Source organism: Hyla sarda, chromosome 3 (assembly GCF_029499605.1).
Source record: "Hyla sarda isolate aHylSar1 chromosome 3, aHylSar1.hap1, whole genome shotgun sequence".
NCBI lineage: Eukaryota > Metazoa > Chordata > Amphibia > Anura > Hylidae > Hyla > Hyla sarda.
Window position 1 is genome coordinate 211,885,667 of NC_079191.1, and position 15,969 is coordinate 211,901,635.

The window sequence follows — 15,969 nt, forward strand, 5'->3', positions numbered from 1 at the left end:
TTTGGAACATAAGTAGCCTAGCAGCCTGACTTCCACTTGCCTAACTTCTGTATGATGTGCTCACGAACCTTGTGTCGTGATCCTGCAGATTCTGCCCCAATGCGAAAATAGTGACCTGAGAATTCCCGAGGATTACCTCCCAAAGTGGTGATCGATGACCTTATGTGAGAAACGAACTGTGAAGTGGTCAGAGCAGACTTCCACTCGTGTCCGTGTCACAAACGTTATACTTACCTGTATGGAAGGTTAAACCTACCAACAGTGGTTTAACTGTGCCCGTAACCGCGACCGAGGGCAGGCCTTTAGAGGGCAAAACACAAGACCCGGTAAGTTAAGTAGTAGAATGCATAAACCTCATAAACAACACCATCCCTGTCACGCTGAGCGTTCCGGGTCCCGCTGCCTCCCCGGAGCGCTCATGGCGTTCCTCTGCATGCAGCGCTCCGGTCAGCATCGCTGACCGCGAGCACTGCTCCCATGTCACCGGAGGGGATGCGATCCGAGGCACGGGACGTGCCCGCTCTCGGATCGCGCCCCATGTTTCTCACCTGCCCCGTCCTCCTGCTCAGTCCTGGTGCGCGGCCCCGCTCTCTAGGGCGCGTGCGCGCCGGGTCTCTCAGATTTAAAGGGCCAGTGCACCATTGATTGGTGCCTGGCCCAATTAGTTCCAAGCACTCCCTACATTATAAAAGTCCACTTCCCCTTCCTGTCCCTGCCGGATCTTGTTGCCTTGTGCCAGTGAAAGCGTTCCAGTGTGTCCATTGCCTGTGTATCCAGACCCTTGCTGTTGCCCTTGACTACAAACCGTTGCCGCCTGTCCCGACCTTCTGCTACGTCTGACCTTGCCTTTGCCTAATCCTTGTGTACCGCGCCTGACTTAGCAGTCAATGAGGTTGAGTCGCCATCTGGTGGAACGACCTGGGGGTTACCTGCCGCAGCAAGTCCATCCTGCTTTGCAGCGGGCTCTGGTGAAAACCAGTAACCCCTTAGATTCCGTTCCCCAGGTACGGCCCACGCCATCACCTCACTGACACAGAGGATCCACCACCTGTGTCCTCCCTGCATACCAGTCCGGATCCTGACAGTAGATCCGGCCATGGATCCCGCTGAGGTCTCGCTGCCCAGTGTCGCCTAACCTCCGTGGTTGCCCAGCAATCTCAGCAGATCGCGCTACAAGGACAACAGCTGACTCAGTTGACTGCTCTGATACAACAGCTTCTGCCTCAACATCAGCAACCATCTCCTCCGCCAGCTCCTGCATCACCTCCGCAGCGAGTGGCCGCTTCCAGACTCTGCTTGTCCCTTCCTGACAAGTTTGATGGGGACTCTAAACTGTGCCGTGGGTTCCTGTCCCAGTGTTCCCTGCACCTGGGGATGATGTCAGACCAATTCCCTACAGAACGGTCTAAGGTGGCGTTCGTGGTCAGCCTGCTATCTGGAAAGGCCTTGTCCTGGGCCACACCGCTTTGGGACCGCAACGATCATGCCACTGCTACTATCCAATCCTTCTCAGAAGTACGCAGTGTCTTCGAGGAGCCAGCCCGGGCTTCTTCAGCCGAGACAGCTCTATTGAACCTTGTCCAAGGGGGTTCTTCTGTGGGCGAGTACGCCATCCAGTTCCGCACCCTCACCTCTGAGCTATCCTGGAATAATGAGGCCCTCTGTGCGACCTTCAAGAAAGGCTTATCCAATCACATCAAAGATGTGCTGGCCGCACGAGAAATTCCTGCTACCCTGTCTGAACTCATCCATTTGGCCACCCACATGCGTTTCACCGAAAGATGTCAGGAGCTTCTTCAGGAAAAGGATCTTGTTCGCACCAGGCGGTTTCCTCCCCTAGCACCTCTCTTCCAGCGTCCTTTGCAATCTGTTCCTGTGCCTCCCGCCGAGGAGGCCATGCAAGTGGATCGGTCTCGCCTGACCCTACAAGAGAGGACTCGCCGTAGAAATTAAAACCTGTGCCTATACTGTGCAAGCACTGAACATTTCCTAAAGGACTGTACTATCGATTTGCTCCCTGGTACCACACCACCCCGTGGTAGGATCTAGCCACTTTCTGCCCCGGAAACAAGCCATGACGGAGTACAACCAGGAAAACCTCAAAAGAGGTTTTATCCGAAAATCTTCTCCAGCCGGAGCCGGATTCTTCTTCGTCGCCAAGAAGAACGGGTCGCTACACCCTTGTATCGACTACCGCGGCCTTAATAAGATCACTGTGAAAAATCGCTACCCTCTTCCACTCATCTCTGAACTATTCGATCAATTGCGTGGAGCTAAGGTCTTCACCAAACTTATCCTAAGAGGCGCCTATAATCTCATCCGCATTTGTGAGGGCGACAAGTGGAAAACCGCCTTCAATACCAGAGATGGACACTTTGAAGATCTAGTCATCCCATTTGGTCTGTGCAACGCCCCAGCAGTCTTCCAGGACTTTGTCAACGAGATCTTCCGGGACTTGCTGTATTCCTGTGTGGTGGTCTACCTTGATGACATTCTTATTTTTTCTTCCAACCTGGAAGAACATCGCCTCCATGTCCGTCAAGTGCTTCAGCACCTGCGCAAGAATCTCCTCTATGCCAAGATGGAGAAATGCCTTTTTGAACGCAGCAGCCTTCCCTTCTTGGGATACATAGTCTCAGGTCAAGGTCTTCAAATGGACCCTGATAAACTGTCTGCAATAATAGATTGGCCACATCCCATTGGTTTGCGATCCATCCAACGTTTCCTTGGATTTGCAAACTATTATCGTCAGTTCATTCCCCACTTCTCCACCATTGTTGCACCTATTGTGGCCTTGACCAAGAAAAATGCCAATTCAAAATCCTGGCCACCGCAGGCAGAGGAAGCCTTTAAACGCCTCAAAGCCGCCTTCTCTTCTGCTCCAGTCCTGTCCAAGCCAGATCCTTTGAAGCTCTTCTACCTTGAGGTTGACGCCTCCTCCGTTGGTGCCGGAGCCGTCCTTCTTCAAAAAAACACTAAAGGAAAAAATATCACTTGCGGATTTTTCTCCAAGACCTTCTCTCTTCCTGAAAAGAACTATTCCATTGGAGACCGTGAATTATTGGCCATTAAGTTGGCACTTGAGGAATGGAGACATCTTCTAGAAGGATCCTTGCATCCCATCACCATCTATACTGATCATAAAAATGTGTCTTATCTTCAGTCCGCTCAGCGGTTAAATCCTCGCCAGGCTAGTTGGTCAATGTTCTTTGCCCGCTTCAATTTTCAAATTCATTTTCGTCCTGCTGACAAGAATGTCAGGGCTGATGCTCTATCACGTGCCACCGATGCATCGGAATCTGAAATTCTTCCTCAACACATCATACCTCCAGAGTGTCTGGCAGGTAATGCTGGAATCAAAAAATCCATACAGCTAATCTCCAAACACTATTGGTGATCTTCATTGGAGAAAGATGTGACCGATTTTGTACGGGGCTGTACTGTGTGTGCACGAGACAAGACTCCACGCCAGAAGCAGGCTGGTCTTCTCCTTCCTCTGCCTGTGCCTGAACAGCCATGGTCTCATATAGGTATGGACTTTATCACTGACCTTCCCGTATCTCATGGCAACACTGTCATTTGGGTGATCGTTTTTCCAAAATGGCTCACTTTGTCCCGCTTCCAGGTCTTCCTTCTGCGCCTCAGTTGGCTAAGCAATTTTTCCTTCATATTTTTCGTCTCCACGGACTTCCCACGCATATTGTGTCTGATAGAGGCGTTCAATTTATTTCTAAATTTTGGAGAGCACTTTGTAGTCAATTGAAGATCAAATTACATTTTTCTTCCTCCTATCATCCACAATCCAATGGACAAGTGGAAAGAGTAAACCAGATCCTTGGTGACTACCTTCGTCATTTTGTCTCCTCCCGTCAGGATGATTGGGTCGAATTCTCGTACAATTTCAAGAATTCTGAATCTTCCTCCAGATCTCCATTTTTTGTGGTGTAAGACCGTCACCCACTCCTCCCCCCCCCCCCCTCCCCATTCCCACTTCTTCTGGAGTTCCTGCTGTAGACGAGTTAACAAAAGACTTCTCCATCTGGAAAGAGACTCAAAAATCGCTCCTACTGGCCTCATCTCGCATGAAGAGACATGCTGATAAGAAGAGAAGAATTCCTCCTGTCTTTGCTCCCGGTGACAAAGTATGGCTCTCCGCCAAATACATCCGTTTCCATGTCCCTAGCTACAAGCTTGGTCCTCGGACATTTCAAAATCAAGAACCAAATCAATTCTGTCTCTAACAAACTTAATCTTCCTTCTTCTCTTCATATTCCCAACTCTTTTCATGTGTCTCTTCTCAAACCTCTCGTACTTAACCGCTTTTCTCCCAAGGTCACTGTTCCTGCTCCTATCTCTGGCTCCTCTGATGTCTTCTCCGTTAAAGAAATCCTCGCCTCCAAAGTCGTCAGATGGTAAAAAAAATTTTTGGGTAGATTGTGAGAATTGTGGCCCTGAGGAGAGATCATGGGAACCTGAGGCCAATATTCTAGACAAAGATCTCATCCACAGATTCTTTGGTTCTAAAAAGGGGGAGACCCAAGGGGGGGGTACTGTCACGCTGAGCGCTCCAGGTCCCGCTGCCTCCCCGGAGCGCTCACGGCGTTCCTCTGCATGCAGCGCTCCGCTCAGCACTGCTGACCGCGAGCGCTGCTCCCATGTCACCGGAGGGGACGCGATCCGAGGCATGGGACGTGCCCGCTCTCGGATCGTGCTCCATGTTTCTCACCTGCCCCATCCTCCTGCTCAGTCCCGGCGTGCGCGGCCCTGCTCTCTAGGGCGTGCGCGCGCCGGGGCTCTCAGATTTAAAGGGCCAGTGCACCATTTACTGGTGCCTGGCCCAATTAGTTCCAAGCACTCCCTACATTATAAAAGTCCACTTCCCCTTCCTGTCCCTGCCGGATCTTGTTGCCTTGTCCCAGTGAAAGCGTTCCTGTGTGTCCATTGCCTGTGTATCCAGACCCTTGCCGTTGCCCTTGACTATGAACCGTTGCCGCTTGTCCCGACCTTCTGCTACGTCTGACCTTGCCTTTGCCTAATCCTTGTGTACCACGTCTGACTCAGCAGTCAGTGAGGTTGAGTTGCTATCGTGTTACCTGCCGCAGCAAGCCCATCCCGCTTTGCGGTGGGCTCTGGTGAAAACCAGTAACCTCTTAGATTCCGTTCCCCAGGTACGGCCCACGCCATCACCTCACTGACACAGAGGATCCACCACCTGTGTCCTCCCTGCATACCAGTCCGGATCCTGACAATCCCCTAACTACACTGGCCCTGAAAACCCTAATACAGACCCTATGACAGTAGAATCAACCAACTTGTTATGAATGAAGGCTCTACCTAGTGATGAATAGCTATGGCCACTATACCTACTCTGAAGAATAAGCCAGCACTGAATGTGTGTCATTAAGCCAAGGGAAACTGATAGCTGCCTGTCAGGCCTAAACTACACTATCCGATGCCAAAAAACACAAACTGTTAGCCAATTAACACACAAGTAACATGACCCCATGACAGACCTTGACAATGATGTGCTTATTTACCTGTAATCAGAACTAAGCTCGAGAAACTTACCTGAAGACTTCCCAAACTATACCGACAGCCTTACCATGAAATACGCACCAACCGGACTCTGAAGAATTGGCCTGTTGAGGGTAATCGAACCTTGCATCACTAAAGTGCTTGTAGACAGGCCAGGACTGCGCGTAGACAATGTGCCTATCCCCTGAGAGGTTTGAAGTGCCATCGACCACCCTCAAATAACCCCATTCTGGACACTAAACCCAACTTTAAACCGCCAAACTTCTGCCTCAAACCTGAACTGAAGATGTGTCTGTACCAACGACTATGCAATGTATCCCCTTACAGATGTGGCAGGTACGAAGGATACACCACCACCTATGTGTCAAGATGTTGCTCTGAAAAACATGTCAGTAACAACAACTATGCAATGTATCCCTCTGCAGATGCGACAGGTATAATGGGTATTCAAGAACTTGTGTCATGATGTTGTCACTCTACATGTACAGTACAACTTATGCAGTGTATCCCTCTGCAGTTGTGGCAGGAATGAGGGGTATACACCACCTATGTGTCGTAATGCTGTTGCTCAGAAAATGTGTCAGAAACGACAACCATGTTGTACGACCCCCTGCAGAAGTAGCAGGTATGATGGGAAAACAACCGTAATACTATAAGGGTATAAAACTGTATAATGTCAATATAAATGCCCTTAGTGCCTGAATCCAACGCACAAGCGCATGTGCAGAATGAACACCACGAGTTCATGTACCGCATGAATTCTATAAGTGTATGAACAACGGGAGCATATGAACAATGTGAATACCCTTATGGTGAGACTATATGACTGCCACAAATGTGAACAGCACAAATGTCATGAGTATCTGACCAGTAACTGCTGAGAATATATGAATAGTATGGATGCTACGAGCATGGGAACAAATGTGACAGAATGAGTGCCGTGAGCGTATTATCTGTATAAATTGCCAAGAGCATGAGCGCGTGGACAGTGAAACGCCATAAATGTTTAAAACAGTATAAAATACTACGAGCATAAGAAATGCATATCATGGGTAGTGTTGCTCACGAATATTCGCAATTCAAATTTTATTTCCGAATATCGCATATTCATGAATATAGCACTATATATTCTAAATTACGAATATTCGTTTTTATTTTTATTTTTTTATTTTTTCCACAGTACACATCACAGTGATCATGCCTCTCTGCTTCCATCTTGTGTGGTCAAAAGAAGGCTCTAATACTACTGTGTGAGAGCATATGCGAATATTCGCGAATATTGATCCCTCCCTTCTGCTGCTTCTATCAAGTTACACTGGTATACTTGCTATAAAGTGCATAAATTTTCACATATGCGAATTTACGCATATGCGAAAAAACGCGAATATTACGAATATGCGAATTTAGCTTATATGTGACGACTATTTGTCCATATATTCGCAAAATATTGCAAATTTGAATATGGCCTTTGCCGCTCAACACTAATCATGGGCATATAAATTGAGGAAATACCAAAACTGCACGAACAATAAAACTGCCATGAGCGTATGAACAGTATCAATGCCACGAGCATGTAATAACCACTACCGTGAGCTGGTGAACAATATAAATACTGTGGGCTAATGAACAGTACAAAATCCAAAAACGAGTAATGCCATGAGTGTATGAAAAGTATAAATGTAATGAGCCTTAAACGGTATAACCACCACAAGCGTATGAACAGTATAGCGGCCCTGAACGAATGAATAGTATAAATGCCATGAGCGTATGAAAAGTATACATGCCATATACGTATGAACAGTATAAATATTAAGAGCGTATGGACAGTATGACTGCTATAAGAGTATGACATTATACCTGCCCTGAATGTGTAAACATTACGAACAGGCGTGTAAACAGTACAAATGTCCAGATCGCATGAACAGTATAACTCCATGAGCATGTAAACAGTATGAATGTCATGAGTGTATGCACAATGAAGCCCCTAACGTATCAAAATATATATGCAATGAGAGTATAAACCATATAATATCAAAAGCGTCTATGAACAGTATATTGCTATAAGCGTATGCACGACATGTATACCATGGGCGTATCAACAGCATAGCTGCCACAAGCGTGTATGCAAAGTATAGAATGACATTAAGTAATTGATAAAGGCTATGACATAATACCGTAAAGCTGCTAAACAAAAAATGTTTTCACCTATACATTTGGTATTCTATTGTAGACTCAATGGGGGACATGTATCATTATGTGTCTATTGTAGACCCCTTTGCATTCTCATCTATTTTACACTTTTGCTCAGAATTTACTAAGGCTGTACAGTCCTTTGATAAATCTTGTGCAAATATAGAAACCCCCCCCTCCCCCCGCGCTCTACTGTACACTCCTTCTCTACCTTACAGGAAAAGTGGACGTAGGGATTTTGTTCTATTGCTTTGAGGCCAGGATTCCATTGAGGTTTTTGGTCCATCAGCAAAAAACGCCAGAAAAACTGTCCCAGCTTTTTCCTCTGTTTTGTCAATTTTTCTTGTGTTTTTTACTTGTGTTTTTGCTGGTGTGTAAAACAAAAAAATATACAAAACTTTTTGTTGTTTTTTTTTCTTTGAAAATTTAGATACGTGAATGCGGAGGGCTATGTCAGATTTGGTGGATTGCGATATTTATTAAATGTCAATAAAAGGGTTAACGAGAGCTGTGGGGGAGTGTTTTTTTTATAATTTTTTTTTTCAATGTGTTTTGTTTTTTATAATTGAATTTTCAGGCTTAGTAGTGGAAGCTGTCTTGTAGACAGAATCCATTACTATGCCAGGGCTTAGCGTTAGCACCAAAAATAGCTGGCACTAACCCCCAATTATTACCCCGGTACCCACCGCCACAGGGGTGTCGGGAAGAGCCGGTACCAACAGGCCCGGAGCCTCAAAAATGGTGCTCCTGGGCCTAGGTGGTAACAGGCTGGTGTTATTTAGGCTGGGGAGGGCCAGTAACAATGGTCCTGGCACACTCTGGTAACATCAGGCTGTTGCTGCTTGTTTGGTATCTGTCTGATACTGAAAAAATGAGGGAACCACACACTTTAATTTATAAAAAAAAAAATGCATAGGGTTCCCCCTGTGTTCAGTATCAGCCAGATACCAACCAAACAGCCTGACGTTACCAGGGTGAGCAAGGACCATTGTTACTGGCCCTCCCCAGCCTAAATAACTCCAGCCTGTTACTGCCTAGGCCCAGGTACCGTCTCTTCCCGGCAACCCTGTGGCGGTGGGCATCGGGGTAATAATTGGGGGTTAGCGCTAGCTGATTTTGGGGCTAACACTAAGCCCTGGCTTAGTAATGGATTCCAGCTATAAGATGGCTTCCACTACTAAGCCTGAAAATTCAATTATAAAAAAATACGACACATTAATTTAAAAATTTTATTTAAAAAAAAATCACTCTCCCACAGCCCTCATTACCCATTTTATTGAAATAAAAAAAAAATGCTGGTCATCGTCGCAGTCCACCGAATCTGACGAATCCTATGTATTCACGTATCTGAAATGAGAAGAAAATGAGAAAAAAAGAAAATCAAGAAATATGGGTTAGTAAATTTTTTGCGCTCTCCCCTGGGAAGAGCACACATAATGCAGCGTGTTCCTAAACAGGGAGCCTCTAGTTGTTGCTAAACTACAACTCCCATCATGGGGGGCAGTAGTTAAGCAACAGCTGGAGTCTCCCTGTTTGGGAACACACTGCTCTGTTCCCATTATGCAAAACGCATAATGTGAACAGAGATCTGTCCCTCTGCCCTTGGACTACTACTCCTATCATGGGACAGAGTCTGTCCCATGATGGGAGTAGTTGTAGTACCATAGCGCTGCTGAGGGATGGCACTTGCACATCCCCCGGCTGCGGGACTTTTAGGACTACTACTCCCATCATGGATAGACTCTGTCCATGATGGAAGTTGTAGTCCAGGGGCTGAGGTGCAGATCGCACTGGGTCATTCTGCAGAGACCCGCTGCGATCCGCATTTAAGTTAGGAAGCCGGGCGGTACATGCGTCTACCTCGCGCTGCCCGTGGCTTCTATATACACTGACATAATTCATAATCCCCCCCGGGAGAGGAGAGCTCTGATTGGTCAATAGCTATTCTCCAATCAGAGCTCCCATCTCCCGGCAGCGATTATGAATTATGTCAGTGTATATAGAAGCCGCGGGCAGCGCGATGTAGACGCATGTACCGCTCGAAGAGGGGAGCTCTGATTGGAGAATAGCTATTAACCAATCAGAGCTCCCGGCGGGGATTATGAATTATGTCAATGTATATAGAAGCCGCAATGTAGACGCATGTACCGCCGCTTTGTATAGTTAGTAAATGCAGATCGCAGCGGATCTTCAGAGAATGATCTGCTGTGATCCGCATTTATTAAGCGGTACATGCGTCTACACTGTCATAATTCATAATCGCCCCATGGAACATGGGAGCTCTGATTGGAGAACAGCTATTGACCAATCAGAGCTCTCCTCTCCCGGCGGGGATTATGAATTATGTCAGTGTATATAGAAGCCGCGGGCAGCGTGATGTAGACGCATGTACCGCTAGCTTCCTAACTTAAATGCGGATGGCAGCGGGTCTCTGCAGAATGACCCGGTGCGATCTGCACCTCAGCCCCTGGAATACAACTCCAATCATGGGCAGAGTCTGTCCCGCAGTCGGGGGATGTGCATGTGCCATCCCTCAGCTCTACAACTACTACTACTACAACTACTCTCATCATGGGACAGACTCATGATAGGAGTAGTAGTCCAAGGCCAAATCATTCTCCAGAGACCTGCTGCAATCCGCATTTATTAAATATACAAGCCAGCGGTACATGCGGCTCCTATTTACAGTTCTTATAATTCATAATCCCCGCTGGGAGAGGGGAGCTCTGATTGGTGGATAGCTATTGACCAATCAGAGCTCCTGTATCCCGGTGGCGGGGATTATGAATTATGACAGTGTATACAGGAGCCGCGGGCAGCGAAGTGGAGCTATAAGTGTCCATAATCATTTCATTGTTATTAAAAGGTACATGGAAAGATTTTAAGTATCACAGAGATAATCTGACTAGAGGCAGAAGGAGAGTAATCTGCGCAATCCGTTCTGAAAAATGATATGGATGATTTAGAGCATCTCGCTAAGTGCAGTCCAAGATAGCTTATATTTGCGTTCAAAAAAAGGTATTTGCAGAAAATTTTGGGGTGTAAAGGAAAAGTACGCAGTTAATAAATCCATGCCTACTATAGATGTCACTCCAAGGTACTGCATATGGGGACATCAGGAGGAAATGCTCTATCAGAATGTACGCAAAAAAAAGACTCAAAAACAGCTTGCGCAAAATTTTGCGCTAGAATTTACACGCAAAAACTGTGTAAATTCTTTGATACATGTCCCCCAATCCGTATACCTACAGAAAATGCTAACAAGATTACCCGCTACCAATGCTATGCAAAAAGCATACGCAACGACTGCAACAGCCGTATAATCACTAATGTAAAGAATGTGTGCGCCCCAATGCTATGACTGTATATGCACTGCAATACTATAATATATCTACAAAGGTAAATGCACTGTAAACACTATAATGTGTGAAACTGAATGAATGAAACTTCCGCACTGTAAATGTTACCATGAAATACACCTTATGACTGTTATAATAGTTATGCCACATAGATAAACACCTATAAATAACCAAATGTACTGCAATTAACAAATACAATACCGTATTTGCCACACATAATATTATAACCGTATGGATCATATGTATTGCTATGAACGTGTGTACTGAATACATACCTATAACCATACACTCTACATATAACACTGTGCGCATGTACTGTATACAACACTATACCAGCAAACACTGTGATAGTATGAATTGTATACAACGCTGCAACAACACCCGCTGCACATGCCATTACGAGTACAGTGACCCCCCGACCTACGATGGCCCCGACATATGATCAAATCGACATACGATGGCCTCTCAGAGGCCATTGCATGTCGATGTCAGCATCGGCATACAATGCTTTTTTATGTCGGGGCCATCGCATTAAGTGCTATCCGACAGCACCAAATGCTTAAGCTGCTGCCGGATAGCAGCTTAATGTTTTCCGTGTGGTGCGGTAAGTATTACTTACCCCTCCACGATGCTCCGGAGTGCCCTCCGGGTCCAGCGCTGGTCTTCCGGTGTCTTCTCGGCCCTCTCCGATGACGTCAATACGCTGCTGCGCACGTCATCCAATAGGAATGGCGTACGCAGCGGCGTAATGACGTCGCTACGCAGGCCCAGTAAGGCCTTGCGGAAGAAAGCAGAGGACCGGAGTAGACAGCAGAGGACCGGAGAAGACAGCGGAGGACCGGAGAAGACAGCGGAGGACCGGAGAAGACAGCGGAGAGCCCAGCGGAGGCCCGGGGACACCATCTCGAGCGGCGGGGACAGGTGAGTACAGCTTCCTATACTTTACATTGCACGAATCCCTCAACATACGATGGATTCGACAAACGATGGCTCGATTGGAATGAATTACCATCGTATGTTGAGGGACCACTGTATATGTACCGTATACAAACTATGACTGTACTGTAAAAAACACTATAACTTATCACTGTATATGATATTACTCGTGTATGTACCGTATAAGATAAACTATGACCACAGGCACTAACCCTGACCTAGACCAGTATCTATATAACAGACCATAGAAGAAAGGGTTCCAGCTCCCGAAAAATTATAAGTTATAAGTTCTAAAAGTCCAAAATTTATTCAGTCCATATTAAAATCAAAAAGGAAAAACACCCTGTGTGGTTAAAAAAAAAACCACGCCGACGCGTTTCGGACTGTCTAGTCCTTAGTCATGGCACAGGAAAGGAATAGTAACTGACCTTATATATCCTTTGTGAGTAACTGATACATTCAGTAACCACCTGGTTCACTCCCGGGATCTGGCGTCTGCCGTCACTTCCTGGGTGTAACCTCGGAACTTTCCCAACAAATTAACCCCTTAGTATATAGATGAATGAAAAGCCATATTCATTCTAGACTGCAATTCAGACTACAAGGGAAAAAATAGTAATAATGTTTCACAATTCTCCCGAGAATACAGAAAAGAATCATCAATAAAAGTATGAAAGATCGTTACGGGAATTTAAACCTTGTGGCTGACGTGAGTCAAGCCTTAATATCCAAAAAGCCTCCCTTTTGAAAACCTTATGTGACCAGTCACCCCCTCTTGGGGGGCGGGGTACCCGTTCTATCCCCGTTACTTGTATGGTCTGTGGGTCACCCGCATGCATCTCCACTATATGTCTGCTAAGACCAGATAAAGTACGGCTGCCTGCCCCTTGTTTAACATAAAAATGCTCGCAAAAACGTTTTTTTTAGTTTTCTAGAGGTGCAGCCTATATACTGCAGATTGCACTGACCAGGGCCAATGCATACATACACCTCTATGAACACCTGCTACCGAAAACTGCTATCACCACTTAAACCTCCTCTTTTTTTTATTTTAATACAACAAGACATCTTCCCTGACAAAACACCATGCGCACGTAGCGCCACCTAGTGATGGGGTCCCTGCACTGCAGGTAGCCGCACGATGCCTAGAAGCGCTCGCCGGGCTTGTAGAGCACCCCTTTACCGGGACATAATACATAATTACACATAAGGACCACATGCTGTAATACCATGCGCAGGCAGCGCCACCTAGTGGCAGCGTCCCTGTACTGCAGGCAGCCGCGTGAAAAGCAGATGGACCTTGCCGGGACCTGCAGCCCCCATTCCCTGGGAACCCAAAAATGCTGCTGACCCAGTAAGTTCGGCAAACACCACTAGGGCCCACAAGTTTAACAGTCTGATCCCAACAATTCCCTAACAACGATCCGATGTCAGCGCTGTGCCGTCGGCAGCACTGCAGTCCCAAACCCTCAGCCAACCATCATGTGTAGCAAATAGCTGAAAACATATGAAATGAACAAACCGCATAGCCGAAAACCTAAAATCATTTATGCTCAATGTCATATACAAAAGCCCCAAAAACGCAATAATCCGATTGGGCATTTTTATTTTTACAACAAATTTCGGATAATGTCATCCCTTCATCATGTGAAATATTTGTGTATAAACTCTGGACTTTAAGGCTAGGTTCAGACTACGGAATTTCTGCCCGAATTTTTGCTTTGAAATTTTCGGCAGGAATTCTGCATACTATAATGCATAGTGTAGTGAATGGTTTTCCGTTCACAAATTCACACTTCGGAATTTGTGAAGCGGAAAATCCGGATGAAAAATCCGCTAGAAAATTTCCGCCTGAAGAAAGGGGTTGCTCTTTCTTCAGGCGAAAATCCTAGCGGAACACATAGCAGTCTATAGGAGACTGCAGTGTCCGCGCGGTCCTAGCGCCGACTAATTCAGTTGGCGCAGGCGGAACTCAGAATCTCCGGGCGGAAATTTTCTGCCCGGAGATTCAGTAGTCTGAACCTAGCCTTAGAGTACACACATATTCCACATCTTTCGCTAGGACTTCGTTCTAGATGTCATAAAAAATCAGTAGTATCTGTTCATGAACTTTTTAATCTTAGTTTGTAAATACAGTAACTATCCAAAAGGATAGCGAGGGGCTGCAACAAAAATGTGGGGTGTACTCACTTATGTGAGTGTGGTGAGCCACGGGGTGTGAGGTGAGGTGTAAGGGGCAGATGGTGTTACCCAGGGGTAGATGGTAATAACTTCTTTGTGTTCGTTACACCAGGGCATGGTTTTTCTATACAATCACCCGAAGGTAATACCACTAGTCCTAGGTCAGGCAGGGGCAATAAAGAGTCCAAGGCCAGGTTAAAGGGGTACTCCGGTGAAAAACTTTTTTTTTTTTTTAAATCAACTGGTGCCAGAAAGTTAAACAGATTTGTAAATTACTTCTAATAAAAAAATCTTAATCCTTCCTGTACTTATTAGCTGCTGAAAATTCTTTTCTTTTTTAAACACAGAGCTGTCTGCTGACATCATGAGCACAGTGCTCTCTGCTGACATCTCTGTCCATTTTAGAAACTGTCCAGGACAGCATATGTTTGCTATGGGGATTTCCTTTTACTCTGGACAGTTCCTAAAATGTACAGAGATGTCAGCAGAGAGCTGCTCAAATGGAAAATAATTTCCACTGTAGTATTCAGCAGCTAATAAGTACAGGAAGAATTAAGATTTTTTTTAATAGAAGTAATTTACAAATCTGTTTAACTTTCTGGCACCAGTTGAGTTAAAAAAAAAAAAAGTTTTTCACCGGAGTACCCCTTTAAGGGTAATGGTAGCTTTTACTGAGGTTAGACAGATGGTACAGAGAGGTGGCCAGTGACACAGAGAGACCTCGCAGGCTTGCTGGGACTTGCAGTAGGTAGGCTGACTATAATGCAGGCCACGGTGACTAGACAGTAGCCTTGACTGACTGACTATTAGATGACTTTAGCTTACTTGCAATTGACAGGTGGCTGCAGACTTTAGGCTTGGGGCCTCCAATGGCTGGACACAGGCACTGGGACAGATGACTGGACTTGACCTCAGCAGGCAATGAAGTGTGATCAAAGAAGCAAGATTGCAGCTCCTCCCTTCCTTATTAAGGGGGGCTGTGCAAGGAGCCGATAGGTTACTAGCGAGGTCACCTGGTCACTGGTGTTCTCTGGGTAACAATACAATCATATGACTTAAACATGTGACATAATCATGTGACTAACAATACAGGTCCTTTACTCTTTCATGTGACAACTTATATACACAAGGGGAGACACTGCAGGGGAGCCACGGGGACATATAGGGACTCAACCTGATGGGACTGTAGGACCATATCCCATACTGGGACACCACATGAGATTTTGTATTTGACTTTATGATCACCATTTAGTCCATCTTATTTTGGCAAGGTAACAAAAAAAAGCAATGTAGTGTTTCTTTTTCGTTTACAGTGCGGGCAGGAAAAATATTATAATATTATAATTTCTGCACGTGGAGATACCAATCATGTTATTTCTTTTAAGTTTAGTTTTTTTTATTTATTTGGGAAATGTAATGTTTAATATGGGTTTTTATGATAATTGAAAAAAAAACTTTTACTACACTTCTAATTTCACTTATATTAGGCAACAGTAGTGGAACTGTAAATTACATAACACATTACACACTACGCAATTCCTTATTCAGAAATTTACACATGCCACAAGCTGTGTCTAATAGAGTAGAAAATATCTCCAAACAGGTGTGGAACCTTTGTGCCACCCAATCGCTTTGACTTTGAGCCACACTCAAGGGCATTTTCCAGGACAGCTTAAGGCTTGGGGGCAAGTACATGGAAGTGGCCCATTGCGCCACCAAATCAGCTCATCATTCATGCTCACCTTCTCTTGGTTTTTTAATGGATTAT